Below are 15,611 nucleotides of genomic sequence, written 5' to 3' on the forward strand. Positions count from 1 at the left end.
TGTATGCTTCATTTTTTAATGTTGTGAAGCTTATTTTCTAAAAAATTAATTTTTGTCTCTAGAAATATCCTTTCTTAATTCATTATCATTGAGTTTATTTTTACTCATTATGCTTATTATCAGATTGAGCTTTTTCCTGTATAGAGCAGCCTATTCTTTTCCACCATCTAATAACTTTCTAAATCTCACTGATGATGGAAAATAGAAATTTTAAAGATGTCAGAACTTTTCTCCTCTTTTAACTCTCAGAAAGTTAGTCTGTTACCTACCTCTACCTTCCATATTGAGTATAATGGAGCCCCCAATTCACTGATTTCGTATTTGAGTGAAAAGAATTTTTTTTTTCAGAAGGGTGAAATAATCAGAAAAATGTATGGTCCCTATTCTTATCCAATTTTCTTTTAAAATATGAGTCATAGTTCTCCTGTTTGTAATTCCTTTCTGCCCTTGGACTAATCTGTCTAGCTTCTTGGTTTCACCTCATGATACCAGGGACTCTCCAACTTTGGGCTGTCTTGAGACATATGTTACACTAGGCAGGTATTGGGGACCTAAACCTGACTGTTGATGGATAGACTTCAAAGCAGTTATAACAAGAAATATTTCACAAATATCTGATACAAACTATTTAAGATTAATGGAGAGCAAGTACACCATGCTGAGAAACAATTATCTATAGATTTAAAGTTATCAAAGGTCTTTTTTTATAATATGAAAAAATACTTTATTTTGGGAGGGGAAGGGAAACAAATTGATTTGTCAGAAGACATCTTCACATTAATTATCCTTTTCACACACTTCAAATTGTACTTAATGCCTTTCTCCTCCTGGATATGAGAAAGAACATCTGGACATTCTGGGAGAAGTTTATAGTTCTGTATATCAATTTCTGGAAAAACTGTAACATTTTCAAATTCCTGCATGATCCTTGTCATGAACATCTGGGGATGGCCTGGGTGATTCATGGTTTCCCTATAAGCAGAACTGCTTCCCACTATCCAAACCTTGTCTACTTTATTTGCTAATTTTGTTTCTTCAATAAGTTTTAAGGCATCATCTAGAATTTTGGCAAAAAAAAATGTGCTCCTTGTGGGGGTTCCTTGAGTTCTCTACTGAGAACTAAATTAATTCTGCCTTTTAAAGTCTGATTCCTCTCAGGGATGGAGAACCAGTACTCACCAAATTCTATTTACCTTCTACTGAAGAGGTTGTGGTCTTTATTTGGAAATATTTGAATTCATTCCTGAGTAGGGGTCAGGGCAGGTCTCTGTTCTTGCTGATGCCCATAATCTGAGACCAGCACCCTGTATTTAAACTTCTGCTGTGTCTACCTCTGTCAGGTGTGGGGTTGAAGGGTGGTTTCAGCTCACTTTGTCCAGTGTGGGTTGAAACAGTATCTCAGAGCCAAGACCCAGTGATCCAAATTCAATAATCAAAAGCTATAACCAGTGCTCAGCCAACTCACCCCAGTTTTTCGGGCAGAGGATTTTTATGTACCTTTCATTCTGCAGCTGGTTTTCAGGGGCTGGACCCCAAGAAACCTGCCTTAAGGAAGGGGGATGGGTACCAGAAGCTAAAGCAGAACAAGCTGCTCACAATTCTTTTCCATAGTTTCCCAAGCTCTTCCTCCAGGCCTTCCCTGAATGCTGCACAGTATTCTTCTGGCCTTCAGAGCCACATAACAGTTGTTTCAGACTGTTTTTTCCTGTTTTGTAGCTGTTCTGGAGGAAGGAGTGAGTTCTGCAGCCCCCTACTCTGTTGTCTTCCCCAGAAGCTTTTCCCCCTTCTCCTTTTAAGGTCTTCAACTAATTGGATGATCCTTCTTTCACTGTTGAAGACCATCTCCACAGTTGACTGTAGAAGTAATTAGTCAAAGATGCAATAAATTTACTGATAATTTAAATTCATGAAATATTCTTAGAGTAATATTCAGGCCAGTGCTTTCTTGACCAAGCAACTGGAAACCATAACCTGATCAAGGTGACAAATGAACTTAACCACCAGAGTCCATCCCTTGACAAGTTGGTACTCATACTCATATCCATAAGCCATACTTAACTTCTAAGTAAAAATAATAAGAAATATTTTTGCCTAACAATACTCAACTGTCATCCTAAAAACCTGAAATGCACTAACTTTCCAGAATAAGGTAGAAGTCTTTGGGTAATATTCACTCTTAAACTTGATATCCTTTAAGTTAAGTACTTTGACATGAAATTAATACTTGTGTCATATGGTATGTTGATATGATTGGGAAGAAAACAAAGATGTTTGCTTTATGTGTAATTATAAACATACTTATAACAAAACAAGGAAGAAATATAATACACATTAGAATTCTTATTTCTATAACTGGTCACATGATCATACCTCATTTTATAACTACCTTCCTCCACTACTGATTACATGTTCCCTTTATCCTCAGCAAGCACCTCTGCTGGCCATGTTCTTTTACTAGGTGTCTGACCCAAAACTTCATTCCTGAACTATCTGGGCCATTAGTAGTCTGGTCTCGATTGGATTGATGCAATTTTCTGTTGACTTTAGCTAGAGGGCATAGCATTACTTAGAGATGCCCTAAGTGATCTTCTGTATTCCAGGCAAACTCTTATTTACCTTTATTATATATTAGCAGCCCTATTTCCCTTGTTAACCAGTGTCAATCCCCCCAGGCATTGCATTAGTTCCTTCTTTACCTGTTGATTCAGAAGCATAAGAAGCCCAAAGTGACTGGATAGCAGTTGTAATTTCCAGTTCAATGGAATCATTGATGTGTCTCCTGGTAAACACTCCTCCTTTTGAAACTAAGATGTGTAGACCAGCAGAGCATAAGGTTGCAGAGAGAGGAAACAAATATTTTACTAGTGGAACATTAGGGGTAATAGTAAGTGCTGCCAGTCCCATTTCAACTACTTGATTCATGGACACTTGAATCCTGACTATCAGAGAAAGAGCACCATAGAGTGGACATGGATTTATAGCACATATAGCTTCCTGCGGAACATTGATTCATCACTTCAAGGCATTATTACCCAGTTGGTGCGATTATTGAGACTTCAAAGGCCGTTCTACTGTTCTATTAATCCAGCTGCTTCATGGTCAGTCCAGTAAATTTCAAGAGCATTTGCCAGTCCCACAATTCATTTCTCATGGTGTAGGTACATTGTTCAGAAGCAAATGTTGTGTGATATGCCATGACAGTGTATAAGGCATCCTGTAAGCCCACAGGATGCAGTTTTTGCAGAAGTATTCTAACTTTTCCAGTTAGAACAAAATGTTGCCCCATCCATGATGGAAGTGGTCTGATGTAATCATCTTCTCCAGTTAGCAGACTGATCACCTGGGGAAATAATGCTATATTGGGGACTAATTGTTGGTCTCTAATTTTGGCAGATTGGGCAATCAGCTGTGGCTGTAGCAAGGTCTGCTTTAGTGAATGGAAGTCCATGTTGCTGAACACATGCAAAATCTCCATTCCTACTTTATTCATGAGTTCATTGGACATTGACTGGAGTAGCTGGGGAAAAATGCAGATTGGTAGCCATAGAATGGGACATCCTAATCACTTGATTATTAAAATCTTTCTCTGCTGACTTCATCCTTTGTTGAGCATTCACATGAGACACAAATATCCCCATGTTTATTTCCTACTTAGAAAGATCTGTATACATACCTCTCCCCAGACCTCTTTTTCACCACGTCCCTGACAATACAGCCAAAATATTGGCAATTGACCATGAATTGGCATACAAATGCACCTTTGGCAATTATTTCTTCTGAGAAAAATGAACAAGCAGGTATTCTCCTTTAAGTTCTGCCCACTGGGAGGATATCACTTCACCATTTTCCTTATGGGATATCCCAGAAATGGCCATAGTGCTGCACCAGTATACCATGCAGAACTGTATGCAAACTAGGCTTGAGTTTTCTCTTCTTCAGTCAACTGATCATAAGCAATTCCCCAAGAGTCCATAGCTGTGGGCTAGTAAAAAGAAGGTAATATGGTGGGACTGAGGGTCATGGATATCTGAGCCACTTATTCATATAACTTACTTTTGCCTTCAGGGCCTGCTGGAAACTTATCTGGTATTACCACTTCTGTTTTATGTTGGAGTGCTGTTGTGCATACCCAATTTTATGGGTTGTTGGGTCAGACAACACCTAATTCATGATGAGCAACTCAGGTCTCATGGTAACTTGGTCCATTGTTAGGCATTTGGACTCTACTAAGGCCCAGTAAAAGGCTAAAACTGTTCCTCAAAAGAAGAGTCATCTGCCCAGGACTGCAGGGCTTTTTTCCAAAATCCTTAGGGTCTGCGCTGTGACTTTCCTCTAGGGACTGCAAAAAGCTCCAGACAGCACCCCTGTTTGCCACTGACACTTCCAACATCATTGGATATGGTGGATCATTTGGCACAAGTGACAGATCAGATTGCACAGCAGCCTGGACCTGTTGCAGAGCCTCCTATTTTTCTGGTCTCCATTCAGATCATTCAGTAAATGGACTGGATTAGCATACCCAACTGAGGACTATGTTATCTTCAAATGCAAATATGCCAAATATGGTTTGTGTTCCTTTTTTTTTCTTTTTATTGGTTTTCAGTGGGAACAAATGAAATAGCTTTTCTGTCACCTTAAAAAGGATACTCTGATATAACTCTACACCACTGGACACCTAGTAGATTTCACTGAGGTGGAATGACCATGAATTTTTGTTGGATTTATCCCCCACCCACTGGCATGCAAATGTCTTACCAGTAAGTCCATCATAGTTACTACTTCTTCCTCACTAGGTCCATTAAACATGATGCCATCAATAAAATGGACCAGTAGGATACCTTGTGGGAGGGAAAGTCGATCAAATCCCTGCAGATTAGATTATGACACATGTTTGAAGAGGGTATATACCAGAAGTAGGGCACTGAAGTTGTATTGCTTGCCTTGCCAGCTGAAAGCAAGCTCTTCCTGGTGGATTTTACGAATAGAAGTTGAGATAAAAATATTTTGAAGATCAATAGCTACATACTAGATAAACAAGGGGATGTGTTGATTTTCTCAAGCAATGATACGGAACTCATCTGGAACAGCAATGTAATTGGATCAGCACCTGGTGAAGTTTATGGTAATCAACTGTCACCTCCAAGATCCATTTTGTTTCCTGTAATGGTCAAGTAAGAATGTTGAATCAGGATGTGGTGGAGATCATGACCCTGCAGCTTTCAAGTACTTGACGGTGGCACTAACCTCTGCAATATCTCCAGAAAATGAGGTATTGCTTTTGATTTACTATTTTGCTAGGTAGAGGCAGTTATACTGATTTTTACACTACCTTTCCTATCATATTAGCCCTCACTCCACTAGTCAGGGAGCAATATGGGGATTCTGCCAGTTGTTGAGTATGTCTATTTTGCATTTTGGAACTGGGGATATAACCACAGAATATTACATCTGTCAGAAAGACCTGGGCAAAACTCCATTGATCACTTGATCTCCACTAGCCCCTACTATGACCAGTGGAACTCAGTGATATTTAGGGTCCCCTGGAATTAATTTCTCTTCTGAGCCATCATCTAATAATCCTCCAAATGTCAGACCATTTCTTTTTCCCCAAAGCACAGTTACTCTGTTAAAAAGCTGTAGGTTTGTGGGAAGGCTGGAAGGGACTTTAACATTATAAATTTTCAAACATCTAGTAGGGTCCTTCCAAAAGGGGCTCAGCCTTTCCTTTATTCAAGAGGTTCTGGGTCCATAAACTCGCTCAAGTCTGGAAATTGATTAAAGGACCATGAACCTCTGTTCTTATAGTTCAAGTTAGACATTTGTTCACTTGATCTGGAACTTTTCTGCTTACAGAGATTAACTAAGAATTTAATAGGCTGCCAATCAATTTTACTTCTATGTAGTCCATGACCCTGCAGCCAACACCCTAGGTCTGTGTGAAGCAGACTATTTTAATTACTGCTTTGAGCCTGTTGTCCAATATGGTAACCACATACACCTTGTCTTTGTCAATTAAGTGCTGCCACATGGCTTCCACAAAACCTGGTATTCAATCATCCCCATAGATATTAAGCACTCATATTCAGTAACAGTAGTTCTTACAGTGTTGTCTGACCTACAGAGAAGAGCAACCAGAGAGTTCTTGAGTGATGATGTAGTTATTCTCACAAATTTGTTCCTCACAGTCCTCGTGAAATGTGTTTTCTCTGGATATTCCTGGTGTGGGTGAGCAGTTATTATATAATAAATCCAGTCTAACACTCCAATCCCTCTAAGTCTTTTGATCCCCTCATCTACATTATACTTGGACAATTTTGCACCTCAGCCTCAGGCAATGCAGGCCACCTTTTTGTCCACTCATTCTTCGGGTAACCATAAGAATAATATGTTACAGCCCATTCTAACCTCTTGAGCTTCAACATTGAGACCAGATTCTCAGCTTAGTGGACCCATATCAATAAATTCAGCCAGATTCACCTTTATGTTCCACCCACCATTATCTCACACTGTCAATATCCATTTCCAATTTCCCCTGATTTCTGTCCATGCAAATTGAAAAAAATCATGCAGTTCTTTTGGAGTCATATCTACTTTTTTGTCACACTTTGTGTTTCACTTTTGGGCTCTGTTGGGACTTTAGTCTAATTATAGGTCTGGTAGAAAAAAAGGTTGGTGAGGTTGGGTCATAAGAACAAATTATAAGTGTGTTGCAAGCCCACTACCTCAGGGCATACCATTGCAGTTTTATCTGTGAAACAGAATAAATCTCTTCAGATAGAGGTGTGAGACCCATAGCCCCAAGAGAGGTGATTATAGTTTTTTTTTGTTTGTTTTTTTTTTTTTTTTTAGGCAGAGGTTTATAAGGGCAGATTGGAGATTGGGTTTGATTCCATAGGGAAGACCATTATAGTTTTATCTAGAAGAGATTCATCAGGATCTAGAGTTTCAATGTCCTCACCACTATTATTATCAACTCAGAGGTCCCTATTTCAACTTTCAGGATCCCATTCAATTCCAATCTATGCCTTCACTGTAATGGTAGATATCTTTCAAAGTTGAGAATTCAATTTATATTGCAATTCAGCCACTTGCACCATGAATCTCTGGGTCTGATTTTTCAGAAATCTCAAGTATGCAGCTATGCAAAATTAGATTTTCTTTCAAGGCATGCATAGCAACTTTCATTTCTTTCACCTGGCACTTTAGTTCAAAATTTGAAACTTTCAGCTCATCCCTTTGTTTTAAAATATCAAGTGTATCTAGGAACAACTATCCAACATTGTACATTTTACTCCACAAATCTCTGCTGAGGTGTCAAAAACACTCTCAGCCAGAGCCTTGCCCCTTACAAACATTTGATTATCCCTACTCATTGGTGTTAAACTTTGTATCTTCTCTTCCCAAACACACATCATGGCTATCAGTATCACTTTGATTCTTGGGAATAGAGTCATTAATGCCCTTGAATCTAATCAGGTTAAAGATCCAAATCCAAAAGTCCCAGGATAAATTCAGAAATCTCATCCTTATGATAATCTTTCTCAAGATTCACTCCCAGTATTTATCAGGGTTTCTGGGGAAACAGAACAAGCATTGTGTGTGTGTGTGTGTGTGTGTGTGTGTGTGTGTGTGTATATATATATATATATATATATATATATGTATGTATATAGCAGATATGCATATTCATATATTGTAGATATTGAGATTTGTTTTATAGGAATGGGCTCATGCAACTGTGGAGATATACAAGTCCAAATTCCATAGCACAGACTGCGTGCTGGGAAATGTGATGAAGGCTTTTTGATAATGTCCCTAGGAGAAGCTGGCTGGCTGAAGTAGAGATGGTCATTCTGTCTTCTAACTGCTAAAATCATGACTTCTATTAAGCCCTTCAAGTAATTGGATGAAACATTTCCCATTGTAGAAGACAATCTCTCAGGTGATCGTAGCTGTAATCAGCCATAGATGCAATGAATATATCAATGATTTAATTCCATGAAATATTCTTACAGTAAAAATCAGGTCAGTGCTTTCTTAACCAAAAAAACCTGCATATCCATAACTTGGCCAAATTGGCACATGCATTTAACCATCACAACCATCCAGGCTCAATGGCCACAAATTCGGCACATATCATCCAGTTTGATGATTTCACAAATCCAGTGGAAACCAATTTTCCAGTACTTTTTTACTTTCCTTTTTCTGTCTTGCTTCTACCGTTGATCAAACATAGACCTTTTCTGCTTCTTATGGCATTTTCTGGAGACCGGCAGGTAGTGAAATAGAAAGATCAGTTTGTTGTTTTGTTTTATGTACTAAAATGCTTAAAAACAGGTTTGCAGTAAAGTTGTTTAGATTTAAATCGTGGTGTCACTCTGAAGATCTCTGTGTACTTGTACACAATTCTTAGAATTTATGTGCTTCAAATTCCTTAACTGTGATTATAAGTAACAATAGAATCATGCCTTAGAGTTTTTATGAGGATAAATGATAGTATATTTAATACACGTATAATATGCAGTGAATACAATGCTAACAATTGCTACTATTACTTATTCCTCAACTAAGCCTTCATTCTGAAGACTTTTTTGAGTAAATGTATGTTTCTGTCATTATGCTATGCCCTGGGGATGCAATTGTGTGGACAATCAGATGTGATTCTTGTCTTCATGCAATTTACAGTGTCAGTGTGATGTTAGAACTAGATAGTAATCAAACATTCACAACAATAAATATTAAATGATGACAGTGCTATATGATATGAAATATAAATTCCATGGACACAGAGAAATATATTAATTCATACATGAGGGAAAATAATTGAGTTGAGATATAAACAATGAAAAGTTATTAATTTGAGAGTTAATAAGCCATTATACCATATTGACCTTTATGACAGAAAATCATGGGAGACTGGTAGTCTAATCATTTGGATTATAGTTTTGGAGAAAAGTGGGAATTTTCAGGCATGTTAACCTGACATTTAATTTTGTAATTTTGCTGAATGAATTATTGGTCAGACAATTTGAGGCATAAGGGACTGCATCTTTGTTTCTAATATTCATCAGTTTCTTTCCCACAGAAACATTATTGTGGTTAATTTAAAAGATACTGATAAACCAGGGGAGGAACTTGATTGAAACTTTACCTAAATTTGAAACTCAATAGAATGGTAGAAGCCTTAGAAATGATCCCAGAATCCTGCAAATTTTAATTATGATAAGCAAAGTATATTTAGAAATACTTTTAAAGTCGTTTTTTCCTTACAGAAAAATATCTCAAAATATCATAATCAGGAAGTTAAAATATGTTTTAACTTCAAGTAGCTTAATTTCTTTGCAAGACACATGCTATCCCTTTTATAGTCAGTGCTATGTCTCTGAAAATTTGTTTGTGGTTGTTTTTAGAGGAATTTTGAGTATATATTCAAACCACACTCTGTTATCAAAACATTTGTTTGTTCCAATAGAGATGTATGTATTCTCTATGCATAATTTATTAGAGAGTGAGGTTCTGAAAATTATTGCATTGTATCTCAGCTTCATATATGGGAATTAACCTGTTGATTACTTTGTTATGATGGGATTGATCTGTTGGACACATGGAAAAAGCATCCCTCCTGGAAATATAGTGAATTTTATATATTTTATATATTTCCACTCTTAGTTATTTCTTCATTCAACAAATCTTAGAACAAAAATAAACAAAGCAGAGTAAATAAGGCTTAAATAAATATATTTTCATTTGTTTAGACAGAGCCCTAATTATACACTCAATAAATATTACCACATCATTGCAATATATTTTGGGGGTGAGTCAGAATGTATCTAATCAATTTCTGTTACTGCACAGTGGGAAGGAAAGAACAGAATAAAATCTATGTTGTTGATCCAAACATTGCAAAAGGCAACTCCAGAGGATTGATCTTAAAGTCTAAGTACAAATAGAGTAAGAAAATAACATTTGTGAGGTCCTTCACAAGATTCAGGAAGAATGATTCACTTTATAATGAAAGCTGAGGACTTAATATAAACAATGTGGGGTTTTCTCAAGCAATCAAATCCTGAGGACAGAACCTCTAAATATAGACATCAAAAATCAAATTACACAAAGATGAACGAAAGCAATATGGTTTTATCAAAGAATATTTAATGTGAATCAGTTTGAACATAGTCATAGCATATGGCAGGCTGAATTTATCTAAATTTGTAAAATGCTGCATGGGAAGGCTGATTAATGCTTTATTTGGAAATATTCTAGGATATATAAACAGAATTATCTAAAAACAATATATTTTCTCCCCCAATTTCTGACCACACTTTTTTTAAGTTTTAAACAATGCTAAAAAAGCACTTGTCTTATGAACCAATACCTCTCAAACAATTTTTTCATTGCCTCTTTAGCATCTTTCTCCTGAAAGTGGAGATGATAGAATTCAGCATGGAAAACACAATAGTGTAAAATAGAGTTACTGTCTTAACATGGTCCAAAGTGTAGCTGGAATTTAGCCTCACAAACATGAAGAGGATTGTTTCATGGTAAATTGATACTCAAGTTAGATGAGAATTACAGGTAAAAAAGACTTTTCACCTCTCTTCAGTATAATACATATTCAGAATGGCCAACAGAATGAAAGCAAAGGAGACCTTGACTATCATTCCAGTAGTTATTTCAATATAGCCTACAAAATAGAAAAGTAGAAGCTGGTGTGATTTGAATGTCAGAAAAAGAAATAGAGAAGAGTAGAGGAATATCATAAAAGTCATATCTAATTGCATTAGATGTACAGAAGATAGGCAAAAATTGGTCACTGTTTGTAAAGTAGAGTGCAAAATTACCAACAAAGTAATGATGAGTGGCACACAGACACTGGGTGACATGTTAACTGAATGCACCAGTGGGTTGTAGATTTTTACATATCAACCATAAGACATTGTAGCCTAAAGAAAACATTCTGTGGTCCCCAAAGTGGCATAAAGATATATCTGCGTGACATAGCCAAGTAATTAAATGACTTTATTCACTGTCAGGAAGTTGACCAACATTTTGTGGTGACAACTGAAGAATAACAGTTATCCAAGAATGACAACACATTTAGTATATAGTACATGGGTTTTTGAAGCCAAGAATTCCCAGTGACCATTACAACCAGCCCCAATCCTACTGTCAGAATAAAATGACAGATTGCTAGAATAAGACAGCAGGTAGACTTTCAGTTCATTATTATCTGTGAAGCCCATCAATATAAACATGTTCACTTCAGTCACATTCTTCAATGGAATACTTTATGGCTCCAAATTGATGGCAATCCAGACATTTCATTATACATTTATAGGTGATCCAGACCATAATTCATAATACAAAGTTTACCCAATTATCACCATGTTTGTTTCTTAGAAAGGCATGATGATATGCTATACAGTGATGATATAGAAAATGATAATGACATTGGTCCCAAGCAGATGCAAATTTTTGTTTAAAATAAATGAAGAAATATTCATTCAATTTTGGCTAAGTAGGCCATGTAAAACAAGCAACAGAAAAAAAACACTGCCATTTATACAGTTAATTTTCCAGTTAATTTAATATTAAATTTTCTGTCATCTCTTTTTATTTTAAACCATATTAAAATTCAAAACAATGAATGAATTCTGTCATTTTTACGTTAAAAATGAGGTAATGGAAAACACATACTTCAGTACTAGTCCTAAATTTTCTATAATGTCCATGAAATGCTTTTCTTTAATATTCATATTTATGAAACAGGAACATTTCATTCACAAGATTATATTAAATGTAAATGAGAATTAATGCAAAAATATTTAATTTAAAATGTTTCCAGGTGACTTAATTATGGTTAAAGTTAGATTTGCATTTAACTTTTCTCATAGGGTTTTCTTTTCACACCAATCTATATTTTGCTCTTTCCTGGCAATGATCCCATTCCTATAATACATTGAGAACAGTGATGAACAGAGCAGCAGAAGGTATGCTGGAGGTAGACGCTGTTGTGTGTCATCAAAAGCAGTGCTGATGTGCAAAGGCTTGGAAAATGTGGGGCTGCTGCTCCATCAGGCTCTGAGGAAAAAACAGCAATTTGTAGATAACTCTCTGGCCTTGAAATCTAATGGAGTCTGTCTTGCCAGGTTTCAAAGTTGTATGGGAACCTTGACCCCTGTTTTCCTTCCAATTGCTCCCTATTGAAATGGGAATGTTCTTTCTATGTCTGTATCTCCATTGTATTTTTGAAGTAGATATCTTGAATGTCCTTTTGTGGTCCAAAGAGTAGGGTATGTTGTTTTGGAGCTGAATGTACACCAGAAGAACATCTTCTTAAACTTAATCCATTCCTGTGGATGTGAACCCATTTTAAGTAGAACTTTTTGATGAGGTTACTTCAGTTAAGGTCTGGCCCACCTCAATCAGGATGGGTCTTAATCCTATTACTGGAGTCCTTTAAAAGTGGAATGAAATTCAGACCAAGACAAAGCCACTGGAAACAAGAAACTGAAAGTCAACGGAACACAGAAGAGAAAGTAGAGGCCATCTATATCTATCTGCTATCTATATTGCCATGTGGCAGAATAGGCCAGGAACAAGGGTCACCAGCAGCCAATCCCAGAATGTCACAGGGAAGAAAGCATCACATTGATGACACCATGATTTTGACTTTTAACCAGCCTCAAAATGTGAGCTAATAAATTCCTATTGTTTAAGCTGGCCCATTATATGGTATTTCCTTGAATAGTAAGGGAAATTAAATATGCATATTCACAACCTAAAGTTTTCCATTTTAACCACATTCAAGGATTAAAAAATCAGTGGTTTTATATTCATAATATTGTGCAGCCGTCACCACCATCCATTGCCACAACTTTTACATCATCCCAAACAGAAATTCTGTACCAATTAAGCATTAACTCCCCATTTCTACCCCCCAACCAGTCCATGGTTACCTGTATTAAATTTTATGACTCCATGATAATTTGAATATTCTAATTATTTCACAGCAATGAGGTCATACATTTGTCTTTTTGGTTTTTGTTTAGATCACTTAGCATGGTGTCTTCATGGTTGATACTTGCAGAATTTATCAATAATTCATATTTCATTGTTTGAATATTATACAGCATATAAATATATATGTGTGTATATATATATCATATTTTGTTTATCCACTCATCTGATGATGGATATTTTGGTTGCTTCCATCTTTTGACTCTTGTGTATAAATATCTGTTTGAGTCCTCACTTTGAATTCTTTGTGTGTGTGTGTGTGTGTGTGTGTGTGTGTGTGTAGCAGTGAGATTGCCAGGTCATATGGTCAACATATACTTCACTTTCTGTGGAACGACAAAATTATTTTTCCACAACAGTTTAACCAGCCCCATTTTACATTTCCACCAATAATGAATAAGTGCTCCTGTAGTCCAAATAATCTCCAAAATTAGTTATTTTCTGTTTTATAATAGTAGGCCTTCTAGTGTGTGTGAAGTAGTTTCTCACTGTAGTTCCGAATTGAAATTCTATAATGGTTAATGATTTGTGGATGTTTTCATGTACTTATTGGCTATTTGTACTTCTATGGAGAAATATCTATTCAAGTCTTTGCTTATTTTTAATATTTTATTCTGTCTCTTTTGATTGAGTTGTAGGATTCCTTTCCATATCTGGGTAATAAAACCTTGTCTTATATGAGATTTTCACATATTTTATCCTATTGTGTAGGTTTTTTTTTTACTTTCATAATAAAGTTCTTTGATGCATAGAAGTTATGAATTTTGATGAAGTCCTATTTATCAATTTTTGTTTTCTTTTATTGCTTATGCTTTGGGTGTAAAGGTTAAGAAACCATTGCCTAACACAAAATACTGATGCCATTTCCCTATGTTTCCTATGTTTGTAGTAGTTTGTCTTAGTTTCCTGATTGCTAAAACAAATATCAAAATGTGGATTAGGTTACATAATGGGAATTTAATGGCTCAGAATTTTGAGACTGGGAAATGCCCAAAACTGAATCATCAGCAAGGTGATTCTTTCTCCCCTAAGACTGGCATTCTGCCAGTGGTCTTTGATCCCTGGCTTTTCTGTTACATGGGCAATGCACATGGCTATGCCTTCTACTTTCTCCTCCAGGTTCCACTGACTTTTAGCTTCTTCTGTCATTGTCTTTCTATAGCTGAATTTCATTCCATTTATAAAGAACTTCAGAAATAAGATTGCAACCCAAACTGATTCAGACAGCTACAATGCAACTAAAAATAACTTTTACAAAATCTTTTCTTAAAATGGGTTCACAGTCATAGAAATGCATTTATATGAAGCACATGATTTCTTTCAAACATAATGCACTCTCCAAAAGGGTTATATTGTTTTGATTATACTTTGCTATTTAATACTTTTTCAGTTAATTGTAGTATATAACGGGAGGCTGGGGTCCACATTCATTCCATTGCATGTAGATATCCAGACTACCCAATGCCATTTGTTAAATAAACTATTTTTTCTCAATTGAATGGTTTTGGCACCCTTTTCAAAATCAGTTGTCCATTGATATGAGATTTGATTTTTGAACTCCTATATCAATTCCATTGGTTTATATGACTGTCCTTGTGCCATATTTTGATGTTTTTGTTACTGTAGCTTTGTAATAAGTTTTAAAATTGGAAATTGTTAATCCTCCAACATCTGTCTTTTTCTCAAGAAAGTTTGGATAGTTGGGGCCCCTTATATAACTTCCTTATAAGTTTGATGATTGCTTTTCCATTTCCACATAGAAAGCTGTTGGAATTTTGATTGAGATTTCATTGAATCTGCAAATTGCTTTGGTAGAATTGACATCTCAACAATATTTGGTCTTCCAATCCATGAATATGGAATGCCCTTCCATGTATTTAAGTCTTCATTAATTAGTTTCAGCAATGTTTTGTAGTTTTCTATGTATAAGTCCTTTATACCTTTAGTTAAATTTAAACCTAGCATGCCAGTTTGAATGTATTATGTTCCCCCAAACACCATTATCTTTGATGTAATCTTGTGTGGGCAGACTATCAGTGTTAATTAGATTGTAATTCTTTGTGCCCTACCCAACTCCCACCCAACTGTGGGTGATGACTCTTATTGGATAATTTCCATGGATGCACTGGCCTGCCCATTCAGGGTGGGTCTAAATTAAATCACTGGAGCCATATAAATGAGCTGTAAACAGAAGGAACTCAGTGTAGTTGTGAGTGACATTTTGGAGAGCAACTGAGAGTGACATTTTGAAGAGCTACAGCCAAGAGGGATACTTTTAAGAATGCACAGAGGCTGAGAGAGTAGCTGCAGATGAGAGATAGTTTGAAGACTGCCTTTGAAAGCAGTCTCTTGCTCTGGAGAAGCTAAGAGAGGACAAATACCACAAAAGCAACCAAGAGTGACATTTTTGGGAACTGCAGCCTAGAGAGGAATGTCCTGGGAGAAAGCCATTTTGAAATGAGAACTCTGGAGCAGACACTGGCCATGTGCCTTCCCAGCTAACAGAGGTTTTCTGGACACCATTGGCCATCCTCCAGTGAAGGTACCTGATTGTTGATGCATTACCTTGGACACTTTATTGCCTTAAGACT

At 36.3% G+C, this 15,611-nt stretch overlaps 1 pseudogene; it reads right to left on the minus strand.

Moving 5' to 3' along the window:
* Positions 1-777: 777 nt before the first annotated feature.
* LOC119517335 overlaps positions 778-15,611 on the minus strand; it is a 39,594-nt pseudogene continuing 24,760 nt past the window's right edge.

This window comes from Choloepus didactylus, chromosome 21 (assembly GCF_015220235.1).
Source record: "Choloepus didactylus isolate mChoDid1 chromosome 21, mChoDid1.pri, whole genome shotgun sequence".
Lineage (NCBI taxonomy): Eukaryota > Metazoa > Chordata > Mammalia > Pilosa > Megalonychidae > Choloepus > Choloepus didactylus.